Here is a 25692-nt window from a genome sequence, read left to right on the forward strand (position 1 = left end):
GAAAATGCTTCTGTGCAACTTGTAACCCTATCTAGACCAATGCAGATTTCCTCCCCAGCCCAGGGAGGGGAACAGGAATCCTCTAAAGACCTCGCCCACCCTTTATCTCATCGGCTTGTCCCAATAGTTTGGGAGATAGGCCAGGGAGATGCTAATGTCCCCAAGATCCCGGGGAGAGATCAGATGTTGACTTCAAAAGGGTGCCTTCTGACTGTAGGGATGGAGGGTAAGTGATTACAGCAAGCTTGCAGTGAGGTCCCCTGGCCAGTGGGACTGACGGGCCAGTGGGACTGACAGGCTCCAAATGAGCCATCGATCAGAGACGGGGTTTGTTGGCTTCATGCAAGTCTCCCAAGATGCTCAGTGAAACAAGGAAAGTGCAGCATTGAAGTTAAGTTCCAACTATGTACCACACGCCCTTTGAGGTAGGGCGAATGATACCCATTTGACAGATGAGGAAATTGAGGCTTACGGCAGTGAAATATCTTGCCCAAAGGCCACCCGGCTGTTAAGATAAGAAAGCAGGGATTGGCCCCTTCTATTCTAGCTCACACTTCCTCCTCCCACTCCTATTTTCACTACCTTGTATTTAGCACCTGCTATGTGGTTATACTGGGGGGAGGGGCACCCAAGACCTCTCTGACCTGTTTACATCACCTTGCCCTTGTCCTCTGGATTCCAGCTACCCCGCCTTCTTTCCCTTTTTTGAAAAAAAGTCCTGTTCTCTCCTCCCAGCCTTTGCTTAGGAGACCCCTGCCTACCCAGTTTGGGCTTATCTTTCAGATTTGCACATGCAAGGAAGTCCTCCCTGACCCCAAGAGAAATTCTGATTCCTACTCCCAGGCCCATTACACGCCTTGTCCTTCTCCATTGTGAAATTCATCACCTCTTGGAAACATGCTTGTGGGATTCTTTTGATTAAGGCCTGTAGACCATGCCAGAAGACTTTAAGCCCCGTGAACTGAACGTAGAGGGCCCATATTTCTTGTCCATGGTTGGATCCAAACACAATTGAAAGGGTTGGGAAGTAACCCAAGAAGACCCCAGCCAAGTGAAAGAATCAAGGACCACACAGGTGAGGAGGAAGATAGAAGAACCCAGAGAGGTCAGTTGCCTATACAAGAACCCAGAGAGGTCAGTTGCCCTCAAGATGCCCTAGAAAGAGCCTTTTTCATGCCTCCTGTCCCAGCTCCTCAGATTCCAGGCAAAGGTGAAGGGCCAGATGTCCTCCAGGGCTCCCAGTACCAAGCCAATATGTATTTTGAATGCCATGTGTTTATGTTTTCCCCTTTGAAGACTGCCTGGGAAAGGCTAGCAGTCATTTGAGTAACAAACACTTTGCTTTCTCTTCTCTTGCCAAAAGCCATCTTTAATCACCCCACCAAGTAATGGGCTCAGAATAGCATAATGGAAACAAAGTACTTAAAATACTTTCTTTGGTGGATAAACACAGGGAGGGAAAAAAAAATCTTACAGGCTCAGCACCGTCCTCTTCACTGTATACACAGCTAGGGGACGTGGAAGAAAGAGAAAAACTCCTTCCCAAACAAACAGGTAATTGTAAATAACCAGAACATGCATGTTTTGAATGGAAGGGTGGTCAGTCCTCCAGTCTGAGGAGGATGTCTTAGTACCTGCTGGATTTCCCCTCTCCTTTTTAACAAACCCTGTCACCAAGAGACAAAAAAGTAGGTCTGACATAACCAACCAGTGGGAGGGAGTTCGAAAAGAGATTTTGAGCAGCATCTTTCTCAAATCTCTTTAGATATGGGGATAACAAGGGAAGGAGATGGGTGGTGTCGGGTGGAGGTCTCTGTGAATCTGAATGTTTTACTTGTGTTCAGAGGAGGAAATTTGTGCTGATGTCCACTTGGGCTAAAGCCAAAGCTGGAAAGAAAGTGGCAAAGCTCTGGGTTATGGAATCCAGGATGTAGACTCCTCAGGAATGCTGAGTTTGGTATTAGAGGAAAACAGATCTTTATGCTGTGAAGATAGACTCTTGAAATGGCTACCTCCTCCAAGCAGCCGTTCTGGATTTCTGCAGCTGGTTGGAATCCATCTCTCTCTACCATGAGATGAACAAGACAAGAACTGGAGGCTTCTAAAGCTTAAAAACCATATTATCTTGGCCAAGTTACTTATCCTCTCTGAACTTTAGTTTTCCCATCTGTAACATGGGGACAAAAATACCTCCTTTGTGAGTATTCCTAGGCATAGAATTAAGGAATTAAATAGTCTGTGGGTCACTTCCTCACTTGGAGCACTTAACCTGGTCTGCCCAGACCTCAGAATTCCCCATGTATGTCTCAAGGTCTCCTTGAAGTGGGAGGGAGCAAGGGAGGGAGACGTGGGCATGGAACTACCATGTTTTTCCTGGGCTATTGTCTTCTGGCCACTGTGTTAGACCCTGTAATGTACATTGTCTCCTGTGTTCCTCACAATAAAAGCATTTTTAAGGAGATGTAATTATCTCCACTTTTCAGATGAGGCAACCGAGTTTCAGAGTGCTTGAGTAACTTGGCCAAGGTCACACAGGAAGTGACTGAGCTCTGCAGGACACACACTCCATTCCCCACTTCCTCATCCCCTAGTGTCTGATACAATGCCTGGCACATAGTAGGTGCTCAATACACACATGTAGCAACAACTGACGTGCCCCTCCCTTCTTGAATGCCCATTCACTGACTAATTATCTATGAATAATTGCAAATGTTCTTGACATTTTTTTCCCCATATGTTGAACTTGATCATCTGATATGGACTAGTTAACCATGGAGAAAACTAACATTTTTCAACACTTATTAAAAAAAAAAATGCTGTGTTAAGGTCAATAGATATAGCCTGTGTATAAGAGGAAACAGAAGAAAGATGTTTGACGTGGGGGTTAAGGTCATCTTTGCAACTGAAAGGCAGTTTATTAACACAGACCAGGGACTTTCCTGGCGGTCCAGTGGTTAGGACTCTGCTCTTTCACTGCTGGGGCCTGGGTTCAATCCCTGGTGCGGGAACTAAGATCCTGGAAGCCACGTGGCACAGCCAAAAAAAAAAAAAACAACCAAAAAACCAAAACAACGCAGACCATGATGTACCAGAGCCGCTCAAGTTGGAAGCCCAGTAGTAATGCTGGTCAGACCATTTGATCCTGGTAGACTGGGGGCCGGGGGCACGAGGTGTCATTGGAAGTTTGACGATGGAGAGTCTGATGTCCTCGGATGTGTGGGCACCTGGGTCTTTTTTTTTCTGATTAATTAATTTATTCATTTATTTATTTTTGGCTGTGTTGGGTCTTTGTTGCTGCACGAAGGCTTTCTCTAGTTGCGGCAAGCGGGGGCTACTCTTTGTTGTGGTGCGCGGGCTTCTCGTTGCGGTGGCTTCGCTTGTTGCGGAGCACGAGCTCTAGGTGTGCGGGCTTCAGTAGTTGTGGCACGCGGGCTCAGTAGTTGTGGCTGGCGGGCTCTAGAGTGCAGGCTCAGTAGTTGTGGCGCACGGGCTTAGTTGCTCCACAGTATGTGGGATCTTCCCGGACCAGGAGTCAAACCCGTGTCCCCTGCACTGGCAGGCGGATTCTTAACCACTGCGCCACCAGGGAAGCCCAGCACCTGGGTCTTTCCGTCTGCAGTTAGGGTAGTCCTGGCGACCTGCTCACACCTTCTCTCCCATGTGACTCCCTCTTCTAGACCCTCCCTGCCCTGTGGCAAGGTGGAAAGATTCTGGGCTTTGGAACTGAAGAACTAGGTTGGACTTTTCCAGCCCTGACCCTTGACTTTGGGTAACTCAATCTTTCAAACTCCGATTTTTCTCAGTTGTCAAAATAGCCATAGGCTATCTGACAGCACGGGAGTCAGTGGAGCGAAAGCTCCGGGCCAGCGCTTACCAGGTACTCAGTTACGATGACTGCTGGTAGTGTCAGCAGCACATGCATTCATTCACGTGTTTATTAAGTGCGGATTGAAGGAACGTCTTCCAGGTGCCATTCTAGATGCCAGCATACCACAAGGAACAAAGCAAAGTGGCTATATTGCTGGGAGGGGGGAGCGGGGATAGGTAATAAACAGGTGAATATTGTACCAGCAGGTGATAAAAACCTAAAATAAGTAAAGGGATGGAGAGTGATGGGAGGAAGTGCCGTTTCATATAGAGTAGTCAGGAGGTGACACGGGGGCAGAGACTGTAGAAGTCAGGGAATCGAGCTTGTGAAGTGGGGGAACCGTGTTCCAGGCAGAAGGAACAGAAAAGCAAAGGCTCTGACACCAGAACAAGGTTGGTATGTTGGAGGATGCGCAAGGAGGCTGCCATGGCTGGAAGTAAAGTGGCCGAGAGGCTTCAGTCATCATTGAAGATTGTTTAGATGGTGGCAGGAAATGAGGCCAGAGAGTTAGGAGTCAGAAGGAGCCCAGATCCTGTAGACCCTGCTAGGGCAAGTGCTCTGGCTTTGCATCTGACTAAAACAGGGAAGCTATTTTAAAAAGGAGTGACATACCTCCCTTTCTACTCCCCTTCCCCACCCAACCCCGTTTTTAAAATTTATTTTTTATTAAAAAATTTTTTTTGTCCGCACTGCTGCAGTTTGTGGGATCTTAGCTCCCCTACCAGGGATCAAACCCGGGCCCTCGGCAGCGAAAGCTCGGAGTTCTAACCACTGGACCACCAGGGAATTTCCCCCATTTTTTATTATGAAAAATTTCAAGCATATAGAGAAGTTGAAAAATTATGTAGAGAGTACCCATATACCCACCGAGTGGATTCTACACTTCACATTTTCCTCTGTTTGCTTCATCACACGTCTACTCCTGTATTCATCCCTCTATCCATCTATCAATTCATCTTTTAGTTTTGTTGCATTTCAAAAATAACTTGCAGACATCCTGTGACCTCATCCCCAAACATTTAGGCATGCATATCACTAAGCAGAGTTCAATATTTGTTTTTAAAGATAAAATTTACATACAGTGAAATGCACAAGTCTTAAGCCTGTCATTCTTTGAATTTTGACAATTTTTGACATACCTGTGCAGCCCTAACCCCTATCAAGCTAGAAAGTATTATCACTGTACCTCTCCCTCCTGCCCTGCCCCCAGGCAACCACTGTTCTTATTTTTCTCACCATATGTGAGTTTTGCCTATTCCAGAACTTTATATAAATGGAATTATGCAGTATGTAGTCTTGTGTAAGGCTTCTTTCCCTCAGCATAATGTATTTGAAGTTCACCCATGCTCTAATTTGGACCAGTACTTTTTTTTTGTTTGTTGTGAGGTAGTATTTCTTTGTATGGATATACCAGTTTATCCTTCCTCCTGTTGATGACGGACACCAGGGCAGCTGCCTTACATTTTCAAAAGATCCCTCTGGGGAGTTCCCTAAGTCCAGTGCTTAGGATTTGGCGCTTTCACTGCCGTGGCCCAGGTTCAGCCCCTGGTCGGGGAACCAGAGATCCTGCAAGCCATGCGGCACAGTACCCCCGCAACCCCCCCAAAAAATAATAAATAAAAAGATCCCTCTGGCTGCAGGGTGGAGAACAGACTCTTGGGCCAAAAGGCAGAAGCAGTAGTTCAGTTAGGAGGCCACAGCCGTTGTTCAGGTAAGAGATAATAATTTGACGGTGGCATTGTTTGGGTCTCCGCGTTAAGCTTTTTATACACATTATGTCCGTTAACAAACATCTTCGGGGCTTAGAAAACTCCCTTCCCCCTAGAGATAACCCATTCATTCCTTCGTAAGGAAAGACACGATTGTTCTGCTTTCCTTTCATATTCAGTCATGTTAGTCACTTTAGTCAAAGGTTTTCTAAATCTTCTCAGTGACAAATTTGCAAAGAGGAACCTGGTACCTGGATTCTTATCAGTTAAGGCCCGGGGAAAGGAGGATGAATTACAGAAGCTCCTCAAAGCCTAGGTCAAATGGGAAATGCCAAGAGAGAGATTAGAAGCTCTAAGTAGCGTTCCATCAAGAGGATTGGGGTTGGGGTGGGGTTCGATGGAAAGTTCTAATAATAAAAAACAGCTCATGGCTTTGAACACTTACTACAAGCCAGGTACCGCGTTCAGCACTGCGTTGCCATACATTTTCTAACATCAGAGGCATGAGCAGTTAGTCATGTTCCCATTTTATAGAGGAAAGCAAGTATTTAAGCCCATTGCATCTGACTTCAGAGCGTGCACTCACCACTGTAGCTGTACCAATTTCCTTTCCACTGGAAAAGATGGATGGGGTAGATGCAAGGGAGCAAACTGAGTTTCTTTCCTAGTAAAATGGACCCCACGTTGGTCGATATGTTTTCTGAACTCACCATCGAAAAGGATACCATTCAAAGTGGTGACGTGAGCTCCAAGTGGGGCTCAGGGGTCCGACTTTGCCTGGGGCTTTCCCTGTTTTAGCCCTGAAAGTCCCAGACACGCTGGGATGATCAATTATCTTACTCAGGAAGGATGGTCAATGTCCATGTCGAACAATTCCATCTGTGATCTGGATTGAGTAGTGAGCTTTTAAGTTACTCTAGGGTGGTGAGTTTACCCACCCTGGTTACTCCTTTAGTTCTGCCCTGCTCAGCCTGAGGACAGCCTGTTTGGATAAGATCCACTGGATGGACAGTCTTAACAACTTGGATTGTTGATTAGCTGCTATTTGACGACAGGCTGGCAGATACGTGTGCTTTTCGCTAGAAGACTGGGGACCATTCAGTGTTTCTTCAATATTAGCTCTAAGCTTTGAGTTCCTGAAAGTATTTTTTCTCTTCTTTACATAGAACAGTGTCTCTCCATCACAGCTTTGCTTTCCTGACTCCACTGCCAAGGACTACATTAAGATCACATCCTTTTGAATTTGGATAAGGACATTGGCTTGCTAAATGTTCTGGAGCCTTCAAAATCTCATCCCTTTAATTCTTCTCACCTACTAAGTAGATCATCAAAGAGAACTATGAAATGCATCCAATCTCTACATGCTTCTAATGAAGACTCTAAGTAATACAACCGTACCCTGGCAGTCTGATTTCAGAGCCTGCTAGATCAAGCATTCTGCACAAGCACGGTGGCAGGAGACATGTAGGGATACCATAGGTCCGTGAGCACAATTTAAAGGAAAAAAAAAAAAAGATTTCTAACTTGTGTTAGATAAACTAAAGGTAGGGGAATAGCTTAGACTAACTCTTCTTAGGGTGGAAGTTTTTAGGTGTTCACCCCTTGTCTCTTGTGCTTAAAACTGTCTTTCTAATCCTATTTCTTGAATAGTTCTTGGAGCTGTTGACTTGTCTCCATTCTCTTCCCAATGTCTTCGATCTGGCCATCTCCCTCTCTTTTCTAGATTTCCACAGGAGCCTTCTGTCGACTGTTTCCACTCTTCCCTCCCTCCATCCATTCTTTACCCTGCAGCCTGCGTGATCTTCTGAAATGCAACTCTCATCATCACGGTCCTGCTCTCCGCCCTTCCATGGCTCCCATGTGTGCCTAGGGTGATGCTCGAATCCTTCCAGATCTGGCCCACGTCTCCCTCTCCAAGCTCATTCTCTTGCCACTGGCTTGGAAAATATTTTCAAGAGTTCCTCAGCTATCTCTTCCTTGCATCTAATTGATCCAAGTTCCTCTGACTCAGTTTCAGGTTTTCCACTCTTGAATGCCCCATCCATTCAAGGATGTGCGATCTCAGTGTGTTGATTACATCTCTGGACTTTGCCGTCCCTTGTCCCTCTGAGGCTGGTGCCCTAGTGTTACCCTGGAAGGCAGAAAGGAGTGCCACACCTTAAGGTGTGTGGGTGAGATGACCTGAGCACCAGCATGGTGGAGTGCCATCAAGATATCCAGCCAGTGGGACTTCCCTGGTGGTCCAGTGGTTAAGACTCCATGCTCCCAACGCAGGGGGAGCGGGTTCGATCCCTGGTCAGGGAACTAAGATCCCACATGGCCAAAAAACAGAAAACAAAACCCATATTTAAAATATAGCTCATGGGGTTATAGATCCCACCAGATAGCTCTACAATTGATTAAGCTTCAAAAAAAATAAACAAAACAACAACAAAAAAGATATCCAGGGCTTCCCTGGTGGCGCAGTGGTTGAGAATCTGCCTGCTAGTGCAGGGGACACGGGTTCGAGCCCTGGTCTGGGAAGATCCCACATGCCACAGAGCAACTAGACCCGTGAGCCACAGCTGCTGAGCCTGCGTGTCTGGAGCCTGTGCTCCGCAACAGGAGAGGCCGCGATGGTGAGAGGCCCGCGCACCGCGATGAAGAGTGGCCCCCGCTTGCCGCAACTAGAGAAAGCCCTCGCACAGAAACGAAGACCCAACACAGCCAAAAATAAATAAATAAATAAATAAATAAAAACATGTCAATTCATTAAAAAAAAAAAAAAAAAAGATATCCAGCCAAGAACCCCCCCATGCTGCTGATCTTCCATTAGTGGGGCTCCACTGATGTCAGTGGAAATTCTAGGAACCAGCTCACAACTAAATTAGGTTCTTCAGACCCAAGGAAGTGCCCAGATTTATCCTTGAAATTGTGCCTTTCTCTCACCCATTGACCATAGATTTCATCAGTTTTTTGCCCACCACTGGCTAATATCAGTTCAACCACAGACCACGTGGGACACCAAATCACAGCCTTTCTCTGCCTAACTGATCTTGGCCTCCTGCATCGGCCACTAGAAAAAGGAGTAGATATGGGGTCTTTGCGGAAGTCAGCGTCCAGGTGGGACCCTCAGGGCCTGATCATTAGACCTTATACTGTATCCTGCGACCTATGTGGAGCTTCTGGAAGCTGTCCGGTGGACTTTCCTGGTCCATGCAGACTTAGGTCCTTACCAACTTGCGTGGAAGGAAGAAGAACAAGCGAGAAAACAGGAGCAAATCTCACAAAGACGGTAACAAAAACAAAATGGCTTGGAGAGAAAAAAAGGCAAAAAAAAAAAAAAGTGGAACAAAACCGACAGCAATCTCAGCCTATGCTGTCTCTGAGCAGAAACTCAATTTATTTAGTTTCTGCTTGGAGATGTAGCACAGTGTTTGACAGATGTGCTATGCATCCTGTCATTAGGGCTGAACGAAATGTCTCAATATGATTGGGAAAATTACAATTTTAGTATCTTCTTTCCTCCTTTAAGCCTTTTGCATATTTTCCACCACACGAGTCTCGGGCTGCTCACAGTTGAATATAAATGAATCCCACAGATCTTCACTTCCTCCTCTATTTTATATGAGTGTGTTATTTGGGTTCGACTCGTGTTTGTGAGTGTGTATGTGTGTGTGTTGGGGGGGGTATGTGTGTGTGTATTTAATCTTTGCAAGGAAAAAAAAAAAAAGGCAAAGCATCAAATAACTGAGGAAGAAAGAGGACAGAGAAAGACAAGAGAATCCCATCCAGAAGCCAGGAACTAGGATATTTATGGGCATTGAGAACTGAGATTTTTTCAGAGTAACAATATTTACTGTATTATTATTACTGTTTTTGTGACAGACTTCCTATTATTTTTGCATTTTTTCTAATCTTTAGAAATCTGTGAGCTGAAACTTGTTTTCTGTCCACTTTACAGATGAGGAAACTGATGCTCAGTGAGATTACCTTTGCCCAAGTTCTGGAAAGTGATGGAGGCAGCTTTCAGATGCAGGTATGTATGACCCGGATCTGTGCATTGAACTATGTACAGCTATGCCACCGTGAACCAGCAGGATATATAGGGTGGGCATCGACAGTTTTTCCTGCTTTTCCTTTTGTGTAAATCACCCTGATTTTTCCTTTGGAAACTGCTCCTCCTCTGTTCTGTGTCCAGACAATTAGGTGAAGCTGACCCACATCCCCTAGGTCCAGGGGTGGGCGCGTGACCGAGGCCTGACCAATCTGAGCATTCTGACTCCTGGCCAGAGTGATTGGCTCACGGGTGACCATGTGACTGACCTAAACCAGGAAGGACAATGGGATTCATTCCTGGGACTCTTAATAGGATGGTGAAGAAATTGGAACACCTTCTTGGCTGGGGTTGCTACATTAGTAGGATGTTAGCTTGGAGTTTCTGAGGGTCTTCTTTGCTATCATGAGGTGAGAGCCTGTTTGGAAGAAAGTCAGCTAAATGAGACTTGAAGCTGAGAGATGGGAGGGGAAAGTCACAAAGGCTTAGTTTGAATGTTTGGATCCATCTCTGCCTGAGACTAGAATCCACTCCTGGACTTTTGAGTCACAGAAGTCATTACATTCCCATTCTGAGATCTTGGAGAGGAGGGCTACACACCACCAGTGAGATGAGGGCCTGGTGAGGCCAGGTGGGGCGTTGGTGATTGTGATACTGTGATTTATGATAAGAAATATGTATCTGGTCTTCGTTCCTGTTTCTGGCACAGAGCTCCTAAAACCCTTGGAATTTCCTGAGTGATGAGAGCTGATAAATGTGTCTTTTGTTATGTGAATGAGGTGACTTTTGGAAGCACCTAAGGATGGGGGCTGATTGCCCGGATATCCAATCAAGGGATTAGAGGGTTGGAACTTTCAGCCCCACTCCCAACCTCCGGGGAGGTGGGGAGGAGCTAGAGAGTGATACCAATTGCCAATGGTCAATGATGTAATCAATCATGGTTGTGCAATGAAGCCTCCATAAAAACCACAAAAGGAGAAGGTTCCGAGAGCTTCTAGGTCAGCGAACCCATGGATATTTGGGGAGAATGGTGCCCTCAGAGAGGGCATAGAAGCCTTGTGCCCCTTCCCACGTGCCTTGCTCCATGCATCTCTCCCATCTGGTTATTCTTGAGTTATATGCTTTTATAATGAACTGGTAATCTAGTGAGTAAATGGGTTTCCTGAGTTCTGTAAGCTGCTCTAGCAGATTAATTGAACCCAAGGAGGGGGTGATGGGAACCTCTGATTTATAGCTAGTTGGTCAGAAGTATAGGTAACAATCTGGACTTCCAACGGGGATCCTGAGTTGGAGGGGGTCTTTGGAACCCCCAATTTGTGACTGGTAGGTCAGAAGCAGAAGTAACAACTTGGGCTTTTGACTGGTGTCTGATGGGGTGGGGTGGGGCAGGAGGGACAGTCTCGTGGGACTGAGCCCTTAACCTGTGGAATCTGACCCTATCTCCAGGTAGTGTCAGAATTGAAACTGAACACCAGCTAGGTGTCCAGAGAATTCCTTGTTGATGTGGAAAAACCTCCCTCCTGATGAACTGGAATTGGGATCTGGACACATTTCATATGATATTGCCAATCTCTTTGCCCTTTTATATTTTTTATTATTTAATCTTTTGGCCGCACCGCGCGGCATGTGGGATCTTAGTTCCCCGACCAGGGATTGAACCTGTGTCCCCTGCAGTGGAAGCACGGAGTCTTAACCACTGGACCGCCAGGCAAGTCCCATATTTGCCCTTTTTTTGGAACTGTAAAACTTGCAATTTCATAGTATTTGACCTAATATTCCCATTTTTTTTTCCGTTATGGAAATTGAGGCTCAGAGCTGTTAAGCGATATAGACGGTGAAAGAAAGAATTAAGCCGCTTACGTCTTTCCAGGCCCGAGGGGAGGTAATGAACTGGGATTCAGAAATGGGTTCCAGTCTCCTCACTGCCACTGCCTTGCTGGGTGATTTTGGTTGCATGCCTTCCTGTATCACTTAGAATTCTCTGACTGCAAGCAACAAAAGTGACTTTCATTAACGTATGCCAAGAAGGAATTTACTGGAAGGATAGGAGGGAGCTTGTAGAATAGAGGAACAAAGCCACTGAAAAAAACAGGCGCTAAGGGAACTGGGTAACAGGGCTTCAAGGACTCAGGCGAAGAGATGAATGAGCTGCGAAGCTTCAGCCCCAGCTTGAATGCGAATTCCTGGGAGGGAGCCTCTGATTGGCTGAGCTTGGGTCCTAGGCCCTCCCTTTGGTGGTGAGCTCGTGATTGACAGCTCCACTATGATTATACCCAGTAAAAGAACATTTGTTTTCCCAAAGCAACGTTGAGAAGCTGTTACCCTGATAAGGGTGGGTGAAAACTACACAGCCCCTCTATTCTTCCCCTTGCTTCAGTTTGCTTTTTTTTTTAAAAATTATTAGCACCTTTAATTATTATTAATTAATTAATTAATTTTTTGGGCTGTGTTGGGTCCTCGTTTCTGTGCGAGGGCTTTCTCTAGTTGCGGCAAGCGGGGGCCACTCTTCATCGCGGTGCGCGGGCCTCTCACTATCGCAGCCTCTCCTGTTGCGGAGCACAGGCTCCAGACGCGCAGGCTCAGTATTTGTGGCTCACAGGCCTAGCCGCTCCGCGGCATGTGGGATCTTCCCAGACCAGGGCTCGAACCCGTGTCCCCTGCATTGGCAGGCAGATTCCCAACCACTGCGCCACCAGGGAAGCCCTCAGTTTGCTTTTAATCTCAGCATCAGTGATTGGGTTGTAGGGGGTCTATAGGAGCCCTTTCAGATGTCATACTCAGATTTAACCAGACCCGCAAGAAGCTAGGAAAAGCACATTTCCAAAACTAGAATCTTGCATGATTCTGTGAGAGAAGCAAAAGGATGCAATACAACTTCCCCCGATCAACCATGTTGCTACGTGGCTGGCAGAAAGGGTGGTGCGGGGGGAGAGCCGGGCTCTGGCATGTATGGGCTGTGGTTAGGTGGTTGTCACCAAACCCCTCTGAGCTTCATTTTCCTCATTGACAAACTGGGGATATCCATGGAAGAGCGTTGTGAAGGTGCTAAGAAAAAGAGCAACATACTTGCAAAGTATTGAGTGTTTATTATGTGCCAGGCACTGTGCTGAGTGCAGGACCCACAGCCTCTTGGACATTTCCCAGAACAGATGGGAAAGGTACCCAACACACAGCAGGGGCTCCGTAAATGCTCCTTTCCTTCCCTTTGCCTCTGGGCAAGGGCGTGACTCCCTGAACCCATCCCGCCTCCCATTCCACCAGCCCAGCTATTCTTTTCTCTTTTCTTTTTTTTTGGCTGCACCTCACGGCATGTGAGCTCTTAGTTCCCCGACCGGGATGGAAGCCCTATCCTCTGCAGTGGAAGTACAGAGTCCTAACCACTGGACCGCCAGGGAAGTCCCAGCCCAGCTAGTCTGAGGAAATTCTGAAGCCTTGCAGGTGCTGATGGCAGAAAGTAGAAAATACATCAACGTCCCTCTCCCTCTCTCTTCCTTTTGTCCAGGCTGGACACCCAGTCAAGAGATCAGGTGTGAGTTTAAGGATAGAGAGGAAAATTCAAACTTTTGGTGTGTGGAAGTTTCTGGAATCTCTCAGATAATGTATTGGGAATGTAGATTCCCTCCCCTCCCCCCCTTCTTCCTTTTTAAAAGTGCCCAGGTAACTGGGCTCCAGTGGATGTGTTTGAAACTGGCCAGCTGTGGGCTGCCCAGCTGACAGAGGCCACAGCTGGAGCGGGAACAGTGGCTGGGTTTCTTCCAGCTGCAAATTAAAGGGTCAACACCTTGAAGGGAGGAAAAAAAAAAAAAAGTCCAGGCATCGGCTGGTGGAAATGGTCCCAGAGTTCATAATAACTGAGAGGAAGGCTAGAAGTTTTTATTGTTTTAATTGGCAGCTGTCTTTGGATTCTGGTTTAAGAGGGTTTGGAGATTGGAACCCAGGCAGGTGTGAGTGTGTGTGTGTGTGTACGTGTGCGTGCGAGAATGCACACGTGTATAAAGGAAGGTGGAAGAAAGCTGGTTGTCTGCGAATGTGAGGATGGAAAGGGCCAGGAGGGAGAGAGGCAGCTGTGTGTGTGTTGGCAGGGAGGTGAGGGCAGCGGCCATCTTCTGTGTGTGAAAGAGAGAAATGGAAAGCGGGAATTGCAGGGCTGAGAAAACCATCTTTGTTGTGTGTGAGCACACGGAGAGATGAAAATGGAAAATTGTGGATGAAAGAGCAGGAAAGAACCCAAACGCGAGACAGAGGAAACCAGGCGGGGTGCGTGAGATTGCAGGAGACCCGGAGCCAGCGTGCCACGAGCAAGGGCCCCATCAGCTCCCTCCTGGCCTTCCAGAAATAGTTTCCGGGAACCGTGGTGCTTTCCCCGCCCCGGCTCTCGGGCCAGCGGGGAGATAAAGCTGCCCGCGTCGCTTGTCTTGGCGGCCTCTCAGCTGACACTGCTGACAGGCTGCTTTGATCTCGGGTTATCAGGGCCTAACCCTGTGCCCCGGGCCTGCTCTGCCAGCTCTCTGCCGAGAGGGCAGCTCGTAAGGTCACGGTCAGGCGGGGCGGCCCAGCCCTCGTGCCCTGCTGGCCTGGAAGCCTGGGTGCTTGATGCGATCAGGGCGCCGTCCTTCAGTCTCAGAGCAACGACGAAAAGAGGGGAGAATAAGCTTCTGAAGTGGAGCCACGCGAAGTGACACCCTGAACACAGCCTGTCCCCAAGCTGCCTGGGCCTTTACCCCAAATGAGTGGTGACAGCAGAGAAAACAGGAACGGCAGCCGGAACACTTGCCTCCCTGTCTGAAGACGCTGCTTGAGCCACTGGGTGACCTCGAGCAAGTCCTACTTGTCTCTGGACCTCAGTTTCCATCTCCCATCTCGTAAAATGAAAGTGCTTTTATAACTATGGAATAATTTTCAGATACAATCACATGCAGAAATCCCATATGTAAAGCAGATTACAGGAGACTGGGGCTGGATGCAGGGGACACGACGAGCTGGTACCCCAACTCTCAGCTTTGTGTTGACCTCTGCTCTCGTTAGCGTGTTAGATTCCTAGGGCTACCGTAACAAAGCACCACGAACTCGGGGGCTTAAAACAATAGAACTTTATCGTCTCCCAGTTCTGGAGGCCAGAAGTCCAAGATCAAGGTGTTGGCAGGGCCATGGTCCCTCTGAGGGCTGCAGGGGAAGAATCCTTCCTCACCTCTTCCAGCTTCTGGTCGTTTGTTGGGCATCTTTGGCATTCCTTGGCTTCTGGCAGCAGCATTCCAATCGTCCATCTTCACGTGGCCTTCTTGCTGTGTCTCTTCACGTTGTCTTTCTTCTGTGCATGTGTCTCGGTTTCCAAATTTCCCTTCTTTAAAAATTTAGGGGGCTTCCCTGGTGGCGCAGTGGTTGAGAATCTGCCTGCCAATGCAGGGGACACGGGTTCGAGCCCTGGTCTGGGAAGATCCCACATGCCACGGAGCAACTGGGCCCGTGAGCCACAATTACTGAGCCTGCGCGTCTGGAGCCTGTGCTCCGCAACAAGAGAGGCCGCGATGGTGAGAGGCCCGCGCACCGCGATGAAGAGTGGCCCCCACTTGCCGCAACTAGAGAAAGCCCTCGCACAGAAACGAAGACTCAACACAGTCATAAATAAATAAATAAATAAATAAATAAATAAATAAAAGACCGTGAATTTCTTTAAAAAAAAAAAAAAAAAATTTAGGGACTTCCCTGTCCGTCCAGTGGTTAAGACTCCGCGCTTCCACTGCAGGGGACGCGGGTTTGATCCCCGGTCGGGGAACTAAGATCCTGCGGGCCCCGCGGCCCAAAAAAAACCCCAAAACATTGAGATATAGTTGATGTATAATATTATGTTAGTTTCAGGTGTACAGGAAGTCATTTGACCTTTGCATACATTATGAAACGATCACCGTGATAAGTCTAGTAATCTGTCCCCATACAAAGTTACTACAGTACTACTGACCATATTCCTTATGCTGTATATTACATCCCGTGGCTTATTTTATAACTGGAGGTTTGTACCTCTTCCTCCTCTGCACCTATTTTGCACCCTCCTCCATGCCCTCCCCTCTGCCAACCACCCATTTGTTCTCTGTATCTATGAGTCTGTTTTGTTTGTTTATCTGTTTTGTATTTTAGATTCCACACATAAGTGAGATCATACAGTATTTTTCTTTCTCTGACTTATTTCACTTAGCGTAATACCCTTTAGATTTATTCATGTTGCTGCAAATGGCAAGATTGAATTTTTCTTATGGCTGAGTAATATTCCATTGTATACATGGATATATATATGCACCACATCTTCTTTAACCATTCATCCATCAGTGGACACTTAGGTTGCTTCCATATCTTGGCTATTGTAAATAATGCTGGAATGAACACTGGGGTGCATATATCTTTTCAAATTAGTGTTTTTGTTTTCTTTGTGTAAATACGCAGAAGTGAAATTGCTGGGTCATATGGTAGTTCGATTTTTAACTTTTGAGGACCCTCCATACTGTTTTCCACAATGGTTGCACCAATTTACAATCCCACCAACAGTGTACCAAATATCCTGTTTTTATAAGGACAGCAGTCATCTTGGATTCGGTGTCCCTAAGGACCTTACGTTAACCTGATCACCTCTGTAAAGACCCTATTTCCAAATCAGGTCACATTCTGAGATACTGGGGGTTAAGACCTCAACATATTTTTTTGTGGGGGACGCAGTTTGACTCATAATACCTGCTCTACCTTTTCTAAATTTTGGGCTCATAGAGTCTGTGAACATAATAAAATGGTGGTTGTTTGACATCACAGGTTTGGGGTGATTTGTTACACAGCCATAGTAACGGTAACAGGTGGTTAAACTGAAACACATAGATGCTGGCATCAGCCCTATCCAAGTTCAAGCTCCACTTAACATTTTAATCCATTCGATTTACTTCTCGGAGCCTAGTTTCTCTATCAGAAAAATGGCGTTTGATGGAAAGAACATCTGTCAAGTCCCTGGCATCACAGTAGGTTCTTGATAAAGGTTTTTTTTTTTTTTTTTTTTCCTCTCTATTCTCTCTTCCCAAATGACTCTGTACCACAATGCTCCTGAGATTTTGGGATAAGTCTGAGTTTCTGAATTCTGTGGGAAACCCCTGGGTCCCAGGAACCAGATCCTTATTTCATGCCTACTTTGGATGAGGGAATGTGTTTCCTTGGCAAGCTCCACGTTTGGAGCCCCTTCTCTGCTCAGACTTTCAAGACAATTTAGTCTGAGCTAACCTTGGTTTCTTGTTACCGAAGAGAACGAAGGCTTAGGCAAAGGCCTTGCAGAATGCCTCCAGCATCAAACAGCAGCTACCCTACTGCGTTCTGAGACGCTGAGCATAAATAAATTAAAACCATACCGCTCCCTTTCCCTGTAAGCACACACACGTAATTTCATTACAGCCGGAATGAAGTGCTGCAGGCAAAACGTGTTTGGGGCTTGGCTGAACCCAGAGTGCTCTTGGAAGACATGGATCTTTTGGGCCAACTGAGGAGGGAACCTTCTTTACCTCTTTTTCTCCACTCTGTCCATTTGGTGATCTGTAGGCGTGGGGCTGGCATGAAAGCATTTGGTATCAGAAGGTCAGAGGACCAAGGACGTATGTGTTCCTTTTTTCCACTTTAAAAAATTGTGGTGAAATATACATAACATAAATCTACCATTTTAATTATTTGTAAGTGTACATTTTAGTGGCATTTAGTACATTCACAATTTTTTTTTTTTTTTTGGCTGCACCGTGCAGCTTGTGGGATCTTAGTTCCCCAACCAAGGATGGAACCCGGGCCCCCTGCAGTGGAAGCACGGAGTCCTAACCACTGGACCGCCAGGGAATTCCCAGTACATTCATATTGTTATGCGACCATCACCACCATCCATCTCCGGAACTTTGTCATCATCTGTACCCATTAAGCACTAATTTCCCATGCCCCCTTCCCCCAGCCCCTGACAACCATCATTCTTCTACTTTGTTTCTATGAATTTGACAGCTCTAGGTTCCTCCTAGGAGTGGAACTATACAATATTTGTCCTTTTGTGACCAGCTAATTTCACTTAGCATAATGTCTTCAAGGTTCATCCATGTTGAGCAGGTGTCAGAATTTCCTTCCTTGGTATGAATATACCATTGTATGTGTTCTGTTGTATATAAAAACCACATTTTGTTTATCCATTCGTCTGTCCATGAACATTTGGGTTGTTTTCACCTTTTAGCTATTGTGAGTAAAGCTTCTATGAACATCTGTGTACGAGTACCTGTTTGAGTCCCTACTTTCAGTCCTTTTGGGCACGTAATCAGAAGTGGAATTGCTAGATCAGATACAGATGTATGTTTTGAGAGTCACTAGCAGCCTTGAAGTTCTTGCAGATCTTGGATGCCCTTTGAGAATTGGACAATAGCTCTGTGAGATCCTCTCCTCCTTCAATAACTCCATATGCACATGCTCTCCAAGTTTAGTGCAATATTGGTGGCCCAAAGTCTCCCTGAGGCTCAGGTTAAGATCTTGCGAAAGAACCAGAATATTTTTTAAATGACTTAAGAAATAATCATACAGTAATAATAATAATAATAATAGTAATAAAACTAATATGCATTGAGCACACTGTGTAAGGCACTGTCCAAAGTACTTTGCGTTTATCATATAATTTTATCTTTACAACAGTCTTATGAGGTAGATACTGTTAATATCTCCATTTTACAGATGAGGAAACTGAGGCTCTTTGAGGCAACATAACTTATCCAAGGCCTAGAAGGTGGATTCAAACCCACATCTGTTTGATTCAAGGGGACCCTCTCTGAAACACTGACTTTTGCAGCTTCCATTATGATGTCAAAGATGCTTTCATGACATCTATTAGGTGACCTGATACATTGAATGTTGAGCTACACCATGACTCTAGAAACCTCATTCAGTGACATAAATTGGCGACTCCTCTGTGCTAGACCCTTGGGATATAGTGATGAATGGGACTTTGTCCTTTTGTTCAAGGCACTTAAAGTCTACTGGGAAGACAAAGATGTACAAAATCACATTATTTCAGTTGCAAGCAGTCGATAGAAACACAGATGCCACTAGCTTAAGTCCTGAAAAGGGATTAAACTGTTTACATCCCTTGAAAGGAGAGTAGGGTACCTTATGTAATGGAAAAAAGAGAGGTAGGAATCAGGGCCTAGGATTGAAATCAAGATTCATTTCCCCTTTTTCTTTTTCTCTCTTCCCCTCTTCCCCTCTCACTTCTATTTGCCTCTGCCTGGATTATTATCTCAGGCTCCACCACAGATATCACCCATGTGGTGGGAGAGATGGCCTTCAGCATCTTCAGACAGCTCCTTGATCCCCATGGGAGGAGGAAGAATCTTCTTCCCAGCATCAGTGTATGAATCCCAGGGAAGGGCTCTGATTGGCCCCATTTTGGTCATGTGCCCTTCCTTGCCAGTCACTATAACAGTGTGGAGTTAGTTCTATGATAGACCAGGCCTAGAGGAGAATGTGTGCAATATATTGTCAAGGGGCCAGAAGAAATGGGATGGAAAATATTCCTGGGCAGACATAAAGAAGAGCTATCACAGCCTACTCCAGAAATAATCATTCATGTCTTAATCAAAGTTTCTTATTTATAAGAAACAAACCCCCCTACAAACTGATGAGTTTGTAGCAAGATGAGAATATCATCGGAAGGGACCAGAATGAGGAGCTAAAGATCAGGATTAGATGTTACTTTCTCTGTCTCCTGACGACCATATGACATCTCATCTGTGTTTCTCTCTGTAATCTGTTTTATTCTTTCTCTTTCTTTGAAGAATAGTTTTCTCAGTTCAGCACCAAATGGATGGCAATGGCCACTTCAGCCCTAACTATACAAGACTGCTGTCAGTTCCGGCATCTGACACAGATTGACCAGAGTCTCTGTGTTTCTGGTTTCTGGGAGAAAGAATGGATTGACCCAGCTGGGGTCAAAGGTATATTCCCATTCTGAATAGTGGTGGGCTGAAGAAGTGGGGTTACATGATACTAACTAACTAACTGGCTAGCTAACTGAGTAACTAACATAGACACATCTGTTCTACAAGTTGTAAGTGATAGGGGTGTGGATGGGTTGGGACTCCTGAAAGATGTACATACTTGTGATGAAAGTAGCAATCGAAGTATCTATAGATATAGAATATAGGAGGGGAGAGTCACTTTTTCTGGAGGACTAAAAAAACCATTTTGCTGAGGAGACAACTTCTGCGTTAGGTTTTGAAGGATGAAGAAGAGTTTTCTAAGGCATGTGTATTCCTCAGGACAGACTGGCTTCTGATGGATAACAAACCAGACCTCAAAATCTCAGCAGCTTGACGCAACATAGGTTAGCTCCTTGCGGGCCCTGCATGTCTAGCACAGGCTGGTGAAGTCTCTGTTCATACAGTCACTCAGGGACTCAGCCTGATGGAAGTGCTGCCATTCTGTCAACTTGCCATATGGATGGGCCACTTGGCCTCCTTGGTCATAGTGACAGAAGAAGAGAGAGACTGGGGAATCTTGCATGGGCTCTTCATTGCCTCAGCCTGGAGCTGAAACACATGGCTTCTACCCTCAGGTCGTTAGCTAGAACTTGGCCCATGGCCTCAATCAACTGCAAGGAACTGGGAAATGTAGGGGAGCAGATGGAATGTTTGGGGAGCATGACTGTGTCTGCCAAAGTAGGTGATCAGTGAGATCATTTTCAGTCAAGGCAGTGGTTCTCAACCAGGGGAGATTTTGCCTTCCTAAATAACATTTGGTAATGTCCAGAGACATTTTTGGTTGTCACAACTGGGGATGCTATTGACATCTAATGGGTAGAGGCCAGGGATGCTGTTAAACATCCTATAATAAGCAGGACAGACTTCCCTGGTGGCACAGTGGTTAAGAATCTGCCTGCCAGTGCAGGGGACACGGGTTCGATCCCTGGTCTGGGAAGATCCCACATACCACGGAGCAGCTAAGCCCGTGCGCCACAACTACTGAGCCTGAGCTCTAGAGCCCACAAGCCACAACCGTTGAGCCCTCGTGCCACAACTACTGAAGCCCGCGTGCCTAGAGCCCGTGCTCCGCAACAAGAGAAGCCACCGCAATGAGAAACCCGCGCCCCGCAACGAAGAGTAACCCCCGCTCGCCACAACTAGAGAAAGCCCACACGCAGCAACGAAGACCCAATGCAGCCAAAAGTAAATAAATAAATAAATAAATAAATAAATAAGCAGGACAGCTCCCACAACACAGACTTAACTGACCCAAAATGTCAACAGTGCTGAGATTGAGAGACCTTGGGTCAAAGGAACACACTGAACAAAGGGACATTCATGAAAGAACACAGTGAGTTGGAGGAAGTAATATAGCACAGTAGTTACAAATGTGGACCCTGGAATCTGGCAATCCTGGGTTCTAATCCAGCCTTCCCTACTTGCTAGTTATATGACCTCTGGTGAGTTGCACAACATCTCGGAGACGCAGTGATGGAGAGTAATAGTAGAACCCACTTAGCACATAGCCTGGCATTTAGAACATCTCAGCGATGGCAGCTATGTGATGATCACTTACATTTGTCGTTTACGGTGGCTGAAGCATGAAGAATAAGAGGAGAATTTGTGGTAGGTGCGACTGGTGAGGTTGGCAAAGGCCAGAACTTAGGCCAAAGATGGAGACAGTTCTTGAACACTATGTATGTGAGCTAAATTTTTGAAATTGATGCGAAATTCACATAACACACAATCAACCACTTGAAAGTATACCGTTCAGTGGCATTTACCCACCACCTTTCTCTAGTTTTTCATTATCCCAGAACACCTCATACCCATAAGTAATCACTACCCAGGCCCCCCTCCCTCCAGCCCTAGGCGACCACTTACCTGCTTTCTGTCACTATGGATTTGCCAGTTCTGGCCATTTCATATAAGTAGAATCATATAATATGTGACCTTTTGTGCCTGGCTTCTTTCACTTAGCATCGTGTTTTTGAGGTTCATCCATGTTGGAGCATGTATCAGTATTTCATTCCTTTTTATGGATGAATAATATTCCATCGTTTGGATATATACTGCATTTTGTTTATCCATTCATCCATTCATGGACATTTGAGTTGTTCCCACCTTTTGGCTATTGTGAATAATGCTGTATGAACCATGATATAAATGCGTGGACATATCTTTTCATTACTCTTGGGTACTTACCTAAGAGTGGAATTGCTGGGTTATATAATTCTGTGTTTAAGTTTTGGAGGAACCATCAAATTATTGCCCACAGATTTTGAGCGCTTACTCTGTGCCAGGCACTGTGCTGAGTGCTTTACGTGTATCAAGTCTCTCTGTCCTCACGACAAAGCCATGAAAATGGGACCCACCGAAGAGTTTTGAGCAGAGAAACAAAATAGTCAGATTTAATTTCTTCCTTCTCACCCTCACTTTTTCCTGTAGCATTTTCAAGCAACAGCTCTGGGGTGGGGGATGGTAGAATTAGGTTGGTAGGAATTGGAGGGCAGAAAAAAAATCAATCATGTCACTGTCCTTGGAAGAGTTTCATTTCCCCTTACGTGCTTGGACATGGACACATGGGAGGCACGCGGATGAACTTGATGAGAACAGCTCTCTTGCTAAATCACTGGGCCATTTGACAAGCCTGGGAAAGAACTGGGGCTTGGACAGAGCAGCCTGGTCTGGGTGGGCTCACTCGGGGTGGAGTGATGTCACCAACACCCCATTTTCCTCGGACTGTTTATAGTTTCCCTCTCAGGAGCCCCCTGGGGTGTTGGGACACACCTCAGCTGTGTGGATTTTAGTGTGTGGATTTGTGTGCAGTGGAGAGGTGGCACACGGAGGCCTGGGATCCTTCTATTTCTCCTGGGGCAGGCGGGTGCAGGAGGGTGGTGCTGAAAGGGTAGGTTTTTCTTTTTAACATTTGAGCGTTGATCCCCATCAAGACAGAGCCATCAGTCAGGGCCTCTGCCCTTGTGGACTCCCCAGTCCAATGAGGAAAACGGGTTGGACTGTGCTTGGTGACGTCAACCATTACTTGTTGGCAAGCCCCTTATTGAGCACCTACTGTATGTTTGCATAGTTCTGAGTACTGGGGAGTCATCAGTGAACAAATAAGGTCCTTGTCTTCTGAATTCTCTTCTTGGGACGGAGATTAACAGCAAACAAAGAGCTGCAGGATGTTATCTGATGGTGGCATGTGCTCTGGGGGATAAAAGGAGTGAAGGACATGGGAGAGTGAAGGAGGATGCTGGTTTAGACCACATGTAGGAACCTTCTGGTAGGCAGAATGATGGCTCTTCAAAAACGTGCACATCCTAATCCCTGGAACCTGTGACTATGTCACCTTACGTGGCAAAAGGAACTTTACAAATGTGATTAAGTTAAGGATTTTAAGATGGGGGGATTATCCTGGATTATCCAAGAGGGCCCAGGGTAATCATAAGACCCTCATAAGGGGGACAGTGGTTGGGACTCCGTGCTCCCAATGCAGGGGGCCTGGGTTCGATCCCTGGCCAGGGAACTAGATCCCACATGCATGCAGCAGCTAGGAGTTCGCATGCCACAATTAAGAGGAGACTGCCTGCTGCAACTAAGACCTGGCTCAACCAAATAAATAAATATTAAAAAAAAAAAAAAAGACCCTCATAAGAAGAGAGCAGGAGGGTCAGAATCAGAGGAGATGTGACAATGGAAGCAGAGGTCCAAGTGATGCAGAGCCATGAGCCAAGGAATGTGGGGTGGCCTCTAGAAGCCAGAAGAGGCAAGGAAACAAATCCACTCTAACATCCTCTAGAAGAAACACAGCCTGGCCAACTCATGTTAGACCTCTGACCTCCAGAGCAGAAAGGTAATACATTTGTTTGGTTTTAAGCCACTAAGTTTGTGGTAATTTTTTACAGCAGCCATAGGAAACTAATACAGACTTGAATGAGTTGAAACCCTAAGACTCACTGGGGAAGAGCATTCCATTCCAGGTGGAAAGAACGGCAGGTGCAAAGGCCCTGAGGTGCAAAGTAAGATAATGCAGCAGCGCTGTGATAGAGGTAACATACATGGGGCCGTGGGAACACACAGGAGGGCCCATCTGTTTGCGAGTGGGTAACTGTGGAAGAACTCTTACAAGAGAGATGCTTGCACCGAGCCCTCCAGGGCTGTAATAAGAACACTGGCTCTCGAATCCAACTGACCTGGATTCATATCCCGGCTCTGCCCCTTGTGATGTAGCTTTGGGCAAGCCACTTTCCCTCTCGGCATCTCTGCTTTCTGATCTGTTAGAAAGAGCCAACAAACGTATGGACACCAAGAGACAGGGGTGGGATGGATTGGGAGATTGGGATTGACGTATGTACACTACTATGTATGAAGTAGATGGCTGGTGAGGGCCTACTGTATAGCACAGCTTGAGGGGGGAAAAGAAGGTACAGTCTGTTTGCAGGACATATATTAAATTAACCTTAAAAATGCGTTCCAATATATAATACACCAGGTGCAGATAAATACTGTTTGATTCCACTTTTACGAGGTACCTAGAGTAGCCAAATTCAAAGAGTCAGAAAGTATACTGGTCGATGCCAGGGGCCGGGAGGTGGCAGTGGGGTGGGGAGGGGGAATGGGGAGTTAGTGTTTAATGGGGACAGAGTTTCAGATCAGGAAGGTGAAAAATTCGGGAGATGGATGATGGTGAGAGCTGCACAGCACTGGGCCCCAGAGGATGGGCAAGAGTGTGGGAAAAATTCTCTGCAACCCACCTGTGAGCGGAGAGCTTTGGAAGGGAAGCAGGAGGAGGCATCAGTTGGCTAGGCTCTGCCTTCCGGGTGGCCACCTGCCCCATGCCAACCTCTGCCGGCCTCCAGGTGAGTTATAACTGTGGCTCTGCTCACCCGGAGGGCAGTTTGCGTCCCGGTGAAGGCCTGTCAACTGTATGCAAACAGATTTGCCTGAATCTGTCTCTCAGCCCTTTTACAGCCTTTGGGTTTCTCTAGGCAAATGCGGGCTTGATACTCATATTCTTCACAGGCTGTGTAAATACCCATTTTGAGATGCACCCACGTGGTGGGCGGGTGAGTCAGGACCAGTTTGTTGTCCTGGGCCCTTCTGATGAGGGCGAAGGGTCAAGGTGGATCTGTAGACGGGCATCGGAGAGAATGACTGCGTTTGGAGAAGGGGCAGCGTCACGGGGGTTTACAGCCTGGCTCCTCAAAGTGTGGTCCTCAGCTCAACAGCACTAGCCACCCAGAGAATCAGAATCTGCCTTTTAACAGGATCCCCGGGAGCTGGGGGCACGTATGAAAGTTCGAGAAGCACGGTTTGGACTGGTGGATCTCAAACCTTACTGCCCGTTAGAAATCCCCAAGGAGCTTTAAAAAATACCAATGCTCAGGTCCTGCCCCAGAGATTCTGACCTCATTGGTCTGAGATGGGGCCCTAATATGAATATGTTTTAAAAAGCCCTCCAGATAATTCTAATTGAAGATCGCTGATTTTGACTTAGAGCCGTGTTTCTTAAACATTTGCATGCTTCCGAAAAACTTGGAGAACGACTTCACATACAGACTTCTGGGTGCCCCCCCCCCCACCCAGTGGTGGGCTGGTAAACATTTAACAGCAGTCCCTCTGGGGTGGGCATGGGGTGGAGGAGAAGCCCTGATTGCAGCCAGCTTCTGTGGTGTAAATATTCCATTGTGGCTCTTGTGATGCAGTGCAAACTGGCTCCACTGGCCAACCCCCGGCCCCCCACCCCGACCCCAGGTTTCTGACTCAGTAGGTCTGGGGTGGGACCTGAGAATTTGCATTTCTAACAAGTTCCCTGTTCAGCGGTAGCCCATGTTACTGTTGTTCCAGGGACCCCACTTGGAGAACCACTATGTTAGATGAGAGGTTGGAAACAGGTGGCACCTTGAGATAGAGAAATCGGGTCAGTTTGAAGTAGGTACTGGGAGGGCTGTGTTGAGTAGGATTCTGAGGCTGAGTGAGGCTGAGTGAGAAAAAGTGCTCTACTCCGTTAACGGTGTCTACCACAGGCATCTGATGGAGGCAGTGGCTGTCCCTGGGTTTTCTGAGTGCTGCTTT

General features: G+C 46.6%; 1 long non-coding RNA gene across 1 annotated transcript in view; it reads left to right on the plus strand.

Moving 5' to 3' along the window:
* LOC130704671 (uncharacterized) overlaps positions 1 to 25692 on the plus strand; it is a 121973-nt gene that overhangs the window by 31463 nt on the left and 64818 nt on the right. The window contains exon 3 of the long non-coding RNA XR_009005126.1: positions 9521 to 9595. This is a non-coding gene — a long non-coding RNA (uncharacterized LOC130704671). The remainder of the gene's footprint in view (positions 1 to 9520; positions 9596 to 25692) is intronic.

The sequence above is a fragment of the Balaenoptera acutorostrata genome, chromosome 13, assembly GCF_949987535.1.
Source record: "Balaenoptera acutorostrata chromosome 13, mBalAcu1.1, whole genome shotgun sequence".
Taxonomy (NCBI): domain Eukaryota; kingdom Metazoa; phylum Chordata; class Mammalia; order Artiodactyla; family Balaenopteridae; genus Balaenoptera; species Balaenoptera acutorostrata.